Source organism: Nicotiana tomentosiformis, chromosome 11 (assembly GCF_000390325.3).
Source record: "Nicotiana tomentosiformis chromosome 11, ASM39032v3, whole genome shotgun sequence".
Classification (NCBI taxonomy): Eukaryota; Viridiplantae; Streptophyta; class Magnoliopsida; order Solanales; family Solanaceae; genus Nicotiana; species Nicotiana tomentosiformis.
Window position 1 is genome coordinate 64,679,470 of NC_090822.1, and position 13,345 is coordinate 64,692,814.

Sequence of the window (13,345 nt, forward strand, 5' to 3'; positions counted from 1 at the left end):
AAATCCTCATTTTGAAATTTTTAACTCTGCTACCCAGCGATTCTCGCTTCTATGAGCAACCAGTCGCATCTACGGCTCCGCACCTGTGGAATTTCCATTGCAGGTGCGGCCCTCACTACGGCCCCTGAAATCTCGCACCTCCGGACCCATAAGTCTACCTGCGCTCTTGCTTCTGCGGATGGCCAGCCGCTCATGCGCGTCCACTTTTGCGCATCACTGACCGCACCTGCGGTCCCAGCTGGGCAGACCCATTTTTGCTTCTACGGTACATCACCATCAACTCAAAGTGCGCAAGTGCGATTGCACCAGACTCAGCAGTGGTACAACAATCAACCAAGTCAATAAGTGATCCAATTTCAATCTGATTGACACTTGGGGCCCCCGGGACCCCGTCCGAATATACCAACAAGCTCCAAAATATGTAACGGACCTACTCGAGCCAAAAATCATATCAAACAACATCTATTATACGAATCGCAACCCAATTCAAGCCTATTGAAACGATGAACATCTGACTTCCAAAACTAACGCCGAATCATACTAAAACAACTCTGATTGACCTCACAATTCTGCACACAAGTAATAAATGATATGACAGAATCTGACCTCGATATCAATAAAGTCAACTCCCGGTCAAACTTCCCAACCTTCCAAATATTCAACTTTCTAACTTTTGCCAATTCAAGCCGAAATGACCTACGGACCTCCAAATCAGTATCTGGACATGCTCTTAAGTCTAAAATCATCATACAGAGCTATTGGAACCGTCAAAACTCTATTCCGGAGTCGTTTACACAAAAGTCAAACTTTGATAAACCCATTTCACTCTGAAACTCACCCGAAACCAAAACCAACTGCCCCGTCAAAGTCACATAACCATAATACAACATAGGAGAGGCAATAAATAGGGGATCGAGGCTAAATACTCAAAATAACCGGCCGGATCGTTACATAAATACATGTTGAGCTCTTACTTGTTGAGATTAGTATGTGATATTTGGGGACTTTTAATTGTAATTTTGATAAATGGTCATTTAATTATTGCCTCTTATTCCATCATTGATGTTGTATTTCATGCCTATTAAATGATCTTGTACATTATGTATATTATCCACTAGTAAGTGTCAAAGTCGACCCCTCGTCACTACTTCTTCGAGGTTAGACTAGATACTTACTGGGTACATGTTGTTTATGTACTCACGCTACACTTCTGCACTAATAGTGCAAGATCTGAGGCAGGTGCATCTAGTGTCCATTTAGACGCGTACCCCCGCTACCCAGAGACTTAGTGGTGAGCTGCTTTCTATGCCCGTTCTGCAGCGCCCGGAGTCTTTTCTTGTTGTATTTACTTTTCAGTCTACCTTACTCCATACAATAGTATAGGAGATTTTGTATATTCTACTAGTTTTCTCATGTACTTGTGACGCTGGATTTTGGGAGATTCTAGTAGATATCTTATGGTTTTGATTATTAAATTCACTACTTCACTCTTTAGTTTATTTAATGCTTTACATTCCTACAATCACCTATTAATCCGCTCTTATTAAATAAAATAAATGACTTTTAAAATATTAAAAGGACAAATTAAATGAGTAGTTCACCGTTGACTTTCCTAGCGGCAACGTTGGGCGCCATCATGGCCTATAGTAAAAATTGGGTTGTGATACGAGTAGATTAAGAGCAAATTGTTATTCGTCCTTGGTTTGTTTTTGTTTTTACTATTGTTGAATTATTTGAATATCATCCAGGTTTTGATTTCCGAATTAGAAAACAGTAGATGAGGTAAAAGAAAGAAAAAAGAAGTGTTGAGGCTGGAAGGGTACAAGGGATTTAGAGGGGCAATTTCGAATTTAGGCTTGAGGAATCTTTAGTTTAACTAATTTAGATGCTTTTAGAAAGGAAAGAAAAGGACTAAAGACAATAAAATAGTAAATTAGGCGGGTGTTTAGGGACTTTAGGGAGTAAAACAGAATTAGAAAAGAAGTAAAAGAAAAGAAGAATAACTAAAGGCAGTTGGAAATCTGTTATAAAAAAGGGACCACCCTTCACACTTTTCTCATTCATTCACACTCTCTCACTTCTTCACTCACGCACCTACCCTCACAATATATCATATCATTCACTCTCACCTCACTCTTACGTCACTCTCATACACCCGTAAGGCATTCACCATCACCTGAAATCATTTCAAAATTCAAAAAAACTTCAAATACAAAAACTGAGATCTGAAAAACAACAAAAAAGGTTTTGGAAAGAAGAAGAAAAGCAGTAGAATCATTTTTTATTCAAAGCAATTAACAAACTATAGTTGTTTCTCAAGCTGTAGTTTCTATTGCATTTCTCGGTTTTGAAGTGGATTTAGCTGGATTTTCTGCTGCTTGTTGTTGTTTATTCATTCGAACAATAGCTTGGAATTTATCACCTTTTTTTCTGACCTTTATTTGATCAAGTTTCTGCTGTTATTCTGTATTTTAGGTATGTACATACCCAAACTGTAATCCTCTATTGCATTCCTAAATGAAAATCTGAGTTATCCTGCTATGTTTTGTGTTAAACTTTATAGATCTAGCATGTATTAGGCTTTAAAGCTACTTAAAGTACTTATTCTGCTAGTCCTTGATGTTACTGGTGTGTTTAAATTAAAATGCTCAAATTGCTGATTCCTCATAGATTAGTTCAATATTTTCTGCTAATGTATTATTGTCAAAGTGATGATTCATGTTTAAATAACATCGAGTATGGCACACTGTTAGATCTGATCACCGGTTGGTCAGGTCTACGTTTGAAAAGGCTCAGCTCAATAAGTCCCAATTTCAGGAGTGGAGAATTCTATGACTCCATGTCTGCTCATCCCATTGATTAGGAATAATTGTATATTAGTTTACTGTTAAAACCTTGAAGTTCAAGTTACGGACTGATAGCTGTAATTGGTAGAATTGTTCGTTAATTGTGATTGATGTTATTTAATTAGGTTATGAGCTTCTTACTGTTATGATTAACTATTATTTAGCATGGGACTTGATTAGTTTTGTAATGTAGCGAATAATTTTGTACTCTGATTCTAAAGTTCATAACTGTTTGAGGTCCACTGGCATGGTAGTGTAACTTTATTGGGCCTAATGGTCAAGCATGCTCAGTTTACTTTTTGTTAATAAATGGAGCGTCTGGGCTCCATCATGAACGATTTATCTAGAGCCTGGCTGCATGGAATCTGCAAGGCCCAAGCCTCACATGATGTTTTCAATCTGGGCTTCAATCTAAGTAAGGGTAACAAGATATAAGCTGTGACTTTAATTTCAACTCCTTTCCATGACTTTATGTTGAACAACCTTAGATTGCAAATAATTTAGACTTGAGTTTTGCTTAATTTTTGCTCATTAAACTCAACCAGCTCTAATCAAGTTCACGTGAACTTTAAACATAGTTCATGGATATTATAATTATTTTAGAACTTTGTAACAAGAATGCCAGTTTAGTTCGGATCACCATGTAATTTAAATAGCAACAATGCACCGCCTTTTTCAAATAATTCATTGCATAACTTTGGACTTTCACATTAATCTCAAATAAGTTCTAAGAAAATTAATCAACTTTTGAATATTCGTAGAATGCTTTAGGCGCGCTTTAATCTATTATCGTGATTGTATATACGTTCGCGTGATACAATTATGATCTGAAAATGAATCAAGGTACGCGTTCGCGCGACATTGGCAAAACAATCTTAACAATAATAAAATGATATTAATTGTGTACACGTACGTATGATATGCTTTCTGGCATAATAAACAAAATAGATTCACACACGTGATCCATTTCAAATATAATTCCATAATTTAATAATCAAGTAATTAAAAGCGTTAAAAGGGATAAAATACACATAGGTCTAAAATACGCAACAAATAGATAATCAAGCTAAGTTATGATTGTAAAGCGACCATGCTAAAATCACAGAATCCGAAAGTTCCTAACACCTTCTTCCGAGTTAACATAATTCTTTACCCGATCTTCTGTGTTTCACATACTTTAAATAGAGTCAATTTTTCTTGAATTGGAATTTTGAAATAAATGGTGACTCGGAACACCGTAATTAAGTAATTCGGAGTGGAGACTCTTTAAAAAATAAAAATAAAAAATCTAATTTCAATAATGTAACTTTAAATGGAAAAACTCCTTTCCCCGTAAGAAGGAGGTGTGGTAGCTCTGACGACTCTATTGGGGATTAGAACCCAGAACCTCTGGTTCAGGGTTCAGAATTCGAGCTTGTAATGTAATCTATACTTGGCTTTATTGATTGTATGATATTAACGTGTTTGTAGGCCTAATGTGCTAAATGCCGCTCATTTACCTCTTTGATATTATTCGAATTGTATTAAACTGTCTTCTTACGCCTCCCTTCTGAGTCTTCAGTATTTATGGTGCACACGTGCACGTGGCCCATTATTTTATTAGAGATCATACCAATTAGAACAAGATTGGTTCAGTAACTAGGCCGGATCGACTTTCGTGCCCCTGGTACGTTGCTCCTGCCTCGGCTCGAGTTGTCCGCTTGAGTAAGCCAGGTCTAAAATACTATCCCTAAGATTCAAACCTAGAATAATATAGCCTCATGTCGGATTCCTAGTAGAAATATTTGTTTGCATCACATGCATTTGACTTAGGGGACTAAACACAAGTGTTGGGTTCCTTTAGGACAGGTGTACCCAAAATTACAAGACCATCCTGATGCATCTTATGTGCTACCTGTACATTTTGTTTGATTCGGTTTGTTGCATGTTGACCGGCTTCTAAAAATTGAAAGAAAATCGAAGGAAAACTAGAAGGAAGAAAAAAAGGGAGAGAGTTTTTTTTTACCAAATTCTGTAAATCCTGGTATTTGCAAAATCCAAAAACCCTGTCAAAATTTTTACCCCAAGAAGATTGTTACAAAATAAGCCCGAAATTTTCAAAGTTGTCATCCAGTTCCCATTTCTAAAAAACCTGATCGAACTACGCAGGTATGGTTCTCACCGGATGTGAGATACGTAGACAACCTTCATCGGGTCCGGCCCCAAATTTTAAAAAATTCAAAAATATTTTTCTGCAATTCTTTTTTTGAGACATAAAATCCAGAAATTTCAAAAACAAAAAAAGCAAAAAAGAAAAAGAAAAAGCAAAAATTTGAATTCCAAAAAATATATTCATTCTTTCGGAAATTCAAAGGAAAAAAATATCAAAATCCAAAAATATTTTCTTTTTTTCTTTAGAAGTCTTTCTTTCAAAACTTCCCCAAAGAACAAATCGAAATCCAAAAATATTTTCTTTCTTCTTTAAGAATATACTTTGTTCCTGGTATCCCTTAACTACTTAATGGTCTGGTTCATGCGATGTCATGATACGTAGGCAATCCCTATTGGATGCGATTATAGCCATAAATAAACTGAGTAAAAAACAAACAAAAAGAGAAAAACAAAGAGTGGAAAAAAAGAAGAGAAAAAACAAAGAGCAACAAAAACAAAAGAGGAAATTAAGAGTGATAAAATCCAGAGATTTTTACGTGATAGATCTTTTTTAAAGAGTTAATAATATAAATGGTATTACTTTTGTTTTATTTCAAAAACAGCAAATTGATTTACAATTATGGCATGTTTTAAAAAACTCATATGTTTATTTGCCTATATGTTTTAAAAGATTCATTAATTAAGGAATCACTAATTAAGGGGTGGATTACTAATTTGTTCTCATTAATTTATCCCCCTCAAAACCTAATCTCTCTCTCTTCCCTTCATATAGACCACTCCATTCTCTCTCACCCCTCTCATCTTACATTTTCAACTGGACCATAATGGGCTTTCATTGTTCAAAAATATATAATGAATATTATGCTATGTATTTTTATTTATTCCATAAATATATAAGAATATGTTCTAGCTGAAACAAACATGCGCAAACACATATACTTTATACCATTAGCATATCATTTATATAATAAAATATTTTTATTAGATATGCTATATGCCAAAATTATTTCATAAATATATAATGAATATATTATATACCATAAATATTCCTTGTATAATTGTTAATGTTTTTAAAATCTTATTTTTTGTATAAATCATAATTATAGTTCATATATATACCATGTAGTTTTTGTGAATTATAGGATTTGGTATTGTTAATTTATATATATCTGGATTCATACTTAAATACACATGATACCATAATTATACAATGTGTAACTATCAGAATATCGCAGTTGCTTATGATAGTATTATTATACCAAGAGGCATTTTTTTAGAAAACAAAGAAAAAAGGAAAATAAGAAGAAACAAATGTAAGGAAAATAGAGCTATTCTCATATGAAATAGGGATGGAACAAATTTGAATAGCTGCTATTCTCATGTGAACATTCCAGTAGTTGCCTTTTATTGTTCATCTTTTACTTTTTTACGAAGTCTTCATTCATTATAGTTTTGCTAAAAGTGATGAATTAAAGAATACAAAATTGACATATTATATACCATCTATTTATCTAGTATAATTTATAATAATTTTTAAGAAATTATATTTGTATAAATCATATAATTCATATTATATACCGTATATTTTTCCTAGTATATATACAGTGTATTTTTATATTGTAGGATGTGATATTTTAACTTAAATAACAAGTATGTTTAATTTATATACTTTGATTCACACTTATATACACATTATAAATATGATTATACAGTTTATATATCATGTATTTTTAATTTATATATCTTTATATTCACAAAAAATTTATATATCTTTATATTCACACTTAAATACACATTATATTACTATTTATACAATGTATATAACATAACACATAATACAGTTAATAGATGCAATAGTGGATAACACATATAAACTTAGACAAATATTACAGCCATATGCAAGTGTCCATTGTGATGTACTGTGCCAAAGGCAACAAGGGGATCTAGTCCTTTTTGTTGGATATTTATCGATAAAATAGAAAAATAGTTAATGGGGTTGAGTGGGCGAGATATGCGGATACGTTTTTGTTAATTTTATAATTATTTTACTGCCATCTTTATTTATTAAGTAGCCCTGCTAGGTTGGTATAATTACTTCTTAAATATTGCCCACTTATGAAACTTTCCCTAAAATTCAAAAATAAAGAGAGAGGTAAAACCAAAAGAGAGTGGGAAATGAAAGAAAATAGTTACAGAGTGGAAGGGGACAATTAAAGTCGGGATGAAATATGCGACCATTCAAAGACATGATAGAAGCGTTTAACTGCTAGGTGCATTGCATCCCAACGTACTATTTCCTTTCTGTTAAATGCTTTGAACTAACAATTTTTGTTTGTGTCCCCAAAGTCAGGTTCTGTTTGGGTGGTTGATTTTGTTGGTATTCTGGTTTCCCATCCATACTTCATTAGATCAAAAGGAAAGGTTCCTATGACCGCCGAAAGTAATCTGCCGATTATTAACCCCGAGGATAGCCTGGCACCGACTATTCCAACGCAGAGTTAGGTACGGCTGAAGAGAATAGAATGTTATGGCTCCGTATGCTAGAAATGTGGGATACATGCTCTAACGGATAGGAACCACCGAGTGCTATCCCTGGATTTCTTGAGTTGAACCCTAGACCAGGCGGGGCTACTAACGTCCCTATGACCAACCCCTTTATCCCATATGGATACATCCCAATGACAAACAGTGGCCCCAAAATGCCTTCTGTGGTTCGCCCCTAGGCGCCGGTTTCAAGGGCACCGCCAGCAATGTTCTCTACAGCACCAGTATTCACTACAACACAACCAACTATACCTCGGTCGTATGTTGAGCCTCCAACTTTCACCTTTCAATGTCCACAATTTCAACTAGAAATAACCTATGTCACCTCGGACTCATTTACTTAACCTCCACAATATGAGTTTCCGGTCGAACAAGAAAGAATTATTAAGAATCCCGAGCATGAGGAAATGGCTCGGAAGATGAAGAGTTTGGAACAGATCTTGAAAAATATGGAAGGCCTAAGCGGCCAAAATAGTGTCGCGTACTTGGATCTGTGTATGTTTGCTTACGTCCACTTGCCAGCGGGTTTTAAGACACCGAAATTTGAAAAATACGACGAGCACGGAGACCCGATCGCTTATCTAAAACGGTATTGTAACCAGCTGAGGGGCGCTGGTGGGAAAGAGAAACTATTAATGGCTTATTTTGGAGAGTCTTACCGTAATAGCTTTTGAGTGGTACATGGATCAAGATATCACCCATAGGCATGTCTGGGATGACCTAGCCCGAGACTTTGTCCGCCAGTTCCAGTACAACATGGACATTGCTCCTGATAGAAATTCTATGCCCAATTTGAAGAAGAAACCCACGAAAAGCTTCCGTGAATTACCATTGGATGGGTTTCTTCTTTTCGTGGATGAGTTGGAAATTGTTACGGTCTTTATGCAGGCCCAATAGCCAGACTACTTCCAAAATATAATGTCTGCTACGGGGAAGTCATTCGCTGAGGCAATTAAAATTAGAGAGATTGTTGAATATTGTCACGCCCCAAACCTGGGGAGGGGACGTGGCTGGCACCCGGTGCCTTACTTCCCCGAGCGAAGAACTTTGTAACTCATGATCGTTCGACCAAAACAAGAACATACATAGGTCGAATTGGCTAAATGCATTCTTTCTATAACCATCATGGGAAAACATGGCCACAACTCGTAATGTATAATTGTAAGTGGGCAAATGTTGTATCAGCTAACCATCGTACTTAAAACATGAATACACACGGGCCGTGAAGGCCTCAGTACATAATGAACCTATCTCTACAAAGACTCTAGGAGTATTTTACATCAAACGGGATAGAGCCCCGACCTACCCATAAGTCTGCAGTAAAACTCTAACATGATGACTTATCAACTCGGCTGCACTCCGAATGAAGTGGAGTCTTACCGATCTTTCGTTGAATAACCTCGTCTACTATGAGGGCTCGCCAAACTAATTTCCTACACCTGCAGGCATGAATGCAGCGTCCACAACAAAAAGGACGTCAGTACGAATAATGTACCGAGTATGTAAGGCAGACTTAAAACATAACAATAAGTCAACATTAATGAAAGAGATATAAGAATCAACCTGAACCTTTGAAGTGCCATCGTATATGCATACTAATTATACTTATATATATAATGCCTCTCTTTGGGACTATATTCCATATCGTAACATGACTGCCCAACTGATCAGTAGTAACTGCTCGACCAGCTGTAGCTCGGTGGTAAATGTATAACTACCCAACTAGTAGTAATTGCCCGACCGGCTGTAGTATGGTGGTAAATATATAATTGTCCAACTAGTGGTAACTGCCCAACCGGCCGTAGCACGGTGGTAAATGCATGACTGCCCGATCGGCCGTAGCATGGTGGTAAATACGTAACTGCCCAACCGGCCGTAGCTCGGTGGTAAATACATGACTGCCCAACCGGCCGTAGCATAGTGGTAAATGTATGACTGCCTAACCGGCCGTAGCTTGGTGGTAAATGCATGACTGCCCGACCGGCCGTAGCTCGCCGGTAAATGCATGACTGCCCGACCGGCCGTAACACGGTGGTAAATGAAGATGCATATAACACTACATTATGAACATTAACATCTTTATTGCATACCTCAATAGAGAGTTAGGGACATACTTAGGCATGCTTTGAATATCATTTTACAAAAATGAATAACGTAGACATTCTTAACTACTAAGAGTAGAATCATTTATGAAATCACATTACGTTTACGTATCATTACTTGGATTATGCCAAAAGAAGGAAGGATTAGCCTTAACATACCTGGCCTTAACCCACTAGCTCAAGAGCTCAACTCGTATCTGCTTCACGATCTATACGATAACAAGAATAATACTATTGTCAACCATACAAACAATTCTCTTAATCGCATAACAGAAGATAACCTATACTATAATGAAATGGTCAGTATTTTCCCATGTTCTTATCATTTACTCAATACTACCATAGGCAAGGTACTACAACAACACAACTAGCAACTCCTATAACCAGTTTTATAACCCAAACAACTGTACAACGAGCAGAAAGCTCAGCTACGATTATCAACCATACTTCTCCAATCTTTTCTTTCCTTCAAAAAACATATCAATGACTACACCAACTATATACTCAATTTAATCCAAAAATTTCCAGCAACAACATAACTTAGAAAATTACCAAATAGTCAATACAACAACAACAATGTCAAAATACGATTTCCTACTATTAACTCCATAATTCTCATCCCACAATTTAACTATGACCTAGACGAATTTAAATATACCAAGAAGAATAAAATTCATACCTTAATTTCCAAGAAATACTCTTATTCCACCTCACTTCATATCGAAGAAATCCCGGATTAACAAACACGCCAAAACGGAACAACAAGATCGAGGCGGTGTACAAAACCCGTATATTGTCTTTGAGAAAGATTATACTTTTCTTCCATACGTTACCAATTCATGTTGATGATCCATTTGATGTAGTATTGGTGCTATGCATAATTTCCAAAGATAAAAGGTTGCTTCAAGATTTTCTACATCTCGTGAAATGAAGGAACCAAAGTTCTTGTTGCCTAGTTTTATTGATGAAGCACCACATTTAACTAAAGTGATAAGCGGTCATATTTTCTGCAATTGCTCCTAATAAGAAGGCCAAGGAAAGTGTTTATCCATCATGGTATGTGGGGTCCACTCACCTCTTCATTATAATACTATATCACCAACTTATCCCAAGTGTCCACTCATAGATCATATAAAGGACATTAGTCATATATTATATCATTTTCATGGATCCATGTGGACATGCCAATTTTATACTTATCCTTTTATTTAATACTTACTTTATCCCACCTATAATTAAATAATTAGCAAATTATCCACAAAATTAATTCTAGCACTCAATTTACTTAAATACTAATATACTTCGTATACCTTACTATCATGGTCATGTGGTAAAGCACTAGTCCATAAATACGGGGTAGTATATCTTGGACCATTTTGATCCCAAAATATCAAACTTCGACGAAACTCATTTTTTTCGATTCGTTTACCCTTTCACCTTCACGACTTTACTTATCACTTGTTTCGAATAGTATAATACTTATAACCTCGAAAATAGTCTCGTCCTTGAAATTATGTCAATTAACTTACGAAAAATCCAATGTACAAACGTACTGGATGTAACAAAAATGGTTTAAAAACGGGCCGAATCTTGAGTTAGGCGGCCTTTAAGGCCACATCACAGGCCGTTCAGAATGGTTTAGGGGGTTTGATGGACAAAAACAGGAGAGAAGAGGGAGTCATGATGGCTTCGAACTCGAGGGGGCCTGCATGTCATTCAACCAATCATATATGCCGCCCATAACCCTGCAACATTATTACCCACACCATGATGCTGCATATGCCGTTGCACTACCTCACTATGCGGTGATGAACGCATAACCTTATACACGACCTTTAAATCACACCCAAAGCCGAGCTCCACCTCCCATAAATGACCATCCCTACTAAGCTCTATATAATCCCCAACAAAATATTCCCTAATATAATCCTCGCCCAAGAGAGTCTCCCAAAAGGAATTAATTCACCCCTATTGGTGAATCATATTCATGTTTGTTTCAAAAGCTAACCAGGCTAGGTCTATTGCAGCCAATGGCCTCGAACTGGCCATACCCTGAATCCCCCTCACACCGAGCTGTTGCTAGATGTGAATACCATTCTAGAGCAGTGGGACATGATACTGAGGATTGTTGGACTCTCAAGAGAGCAGTGGAGGGCCTCATTAAGGTCAAGGCAATAGTTCTTAGGGAAGAAGAGGCCCCTAATGTGACGAATAATATTTTGCCTACTCACAACAATGGGCCAATCGTTGGAATGATTTGTGATAATGGGAATTTGATCCATCTCTAAAAGCCATAATAGCCATCGCCGCAGCACGAGGGAAACCTAAAACGGTCGCCAAAACATGAAAAGTTCCATGTCAGATGGGAGTCTCGGTAGCCGGTCTTGCTATCCTTTCTGCATGCGGATTATTTCAGGGTATAATCCGGATGTTTTACTTTATTATTTTTGCTTTTTAATGTAAATCCTTCTATCTTTTGAAAATTCAAAGAAAATGAAATTAATATTTCATCGTCCATAAATGTCTTTTTTCTTAATCTTGTCATCTTTTCTTATTTTTATTTTCAGTTATGTTAATGCAAATTTTAATAATATGACATGCTTGCGGGCTTCATGCCCAGATCCTAAAATGCTGTCATACTTCAAAATAATGAATCAAGAAGCATAATACGATGAAGATAAGGTTTTTAAGAAATATAGGGCTGTTCAAAACCGAACCGAAATCGTTAACCGAATCGAACTGATGTCTTATTGGCTTATTGGTATCGGATTATCAGGGTAATGGATGGTAAACGTATTGAGATTTTATAATTAACGGTTTAACGGTTTGGGGGCGGATTACTCAATTTTCTTATAGGGTAAACCGTTAACCCGTTAAGAATTTTTATATTTATACTTTTACCTCTATGTATATAAAGTACTATTGAAACTCTAAATGGCTAAATCCCTAATTTTTATTTTCTAATTCTCAATTGTCTGCAGCCACCAGAGACAGAGAAATCATCATTCTCATTTCTCTCTTGAACTGAGAACTGAGAAGTCAAAAAATCAAAATCTGAATGATTGATACGTGTATGTCTGTATGAGTAGTCTTGATGGTATTAAAAATTTGGTTAATACGTGTATGAGAGTATGAGTAGCCTTGAAGACTCTTCAATTCAAAAATAATGTTTGGTTAGATCTTAGATGGTATTAAAAATTTGGTATTGAATTGAAACTGTTTGGTATTAATTGAATGATTGTTCAAAAAAATTCTATTTGGTTTAACCGATAAGTCGCCCGATAACCGCCCGATAATTTTTAATCTGATACCAATTCGCCTGTTGTCTTGTTGGATGGCTAGCATATTGCTACATTTATAATCTGATAACCGTTAAGCCAAACCGTTAAGCGTAATTATTCGCTCGATCTGCCCGATAAGCACCCCTAAAGAAATAAGCCTAAGCCAAATCTAATTGAAACCGTGTGCACGTCAACATGTGCCACCCATTTGCTTGTTAGTTTATGGCACTGAAGTCGTGATACCAGCAGAAGTTAAAATTCCCTTTCTTCGGATCATTGTTGAAGTCGATATCGGGGACGAAGAATGGGTCAAGACACGATTGGAACAATTAACTTCGATTGATGAAAAACGATTGGCCGTGGTTTGCCACGGGTAGTTTTACCAACAAATAATGGCCCGTGCCTACAACAAGAAATTGTG

The 13,345-nt window shown here is 36.3% G+C and overlaps 1 long non-coding RNA gene across 1 annotated transcript; it reads right to left on the reverse strand.

The window, feature by feature from the left end:
* Positions 1-8,687: 8,687 nt before the first annotated feature.
* Positions 8,688-10,613, reverse strand: LOC138900963 (uncharacterized). Its single transcript, XR_011412355.1, has 3 exons — positions 10,323-10,613; positions 9,803-9,852; positions 8,688-8,980 (listed from the first exon to the last, which is right to left on the reverse strand). It is a non-coding gene; the product is annotated as an uncharacterized lncRNA (long non-coding RNA).
* Between the last annotated feature and the right edge of the window lie 2,732 nt (positions 10,614-13,345).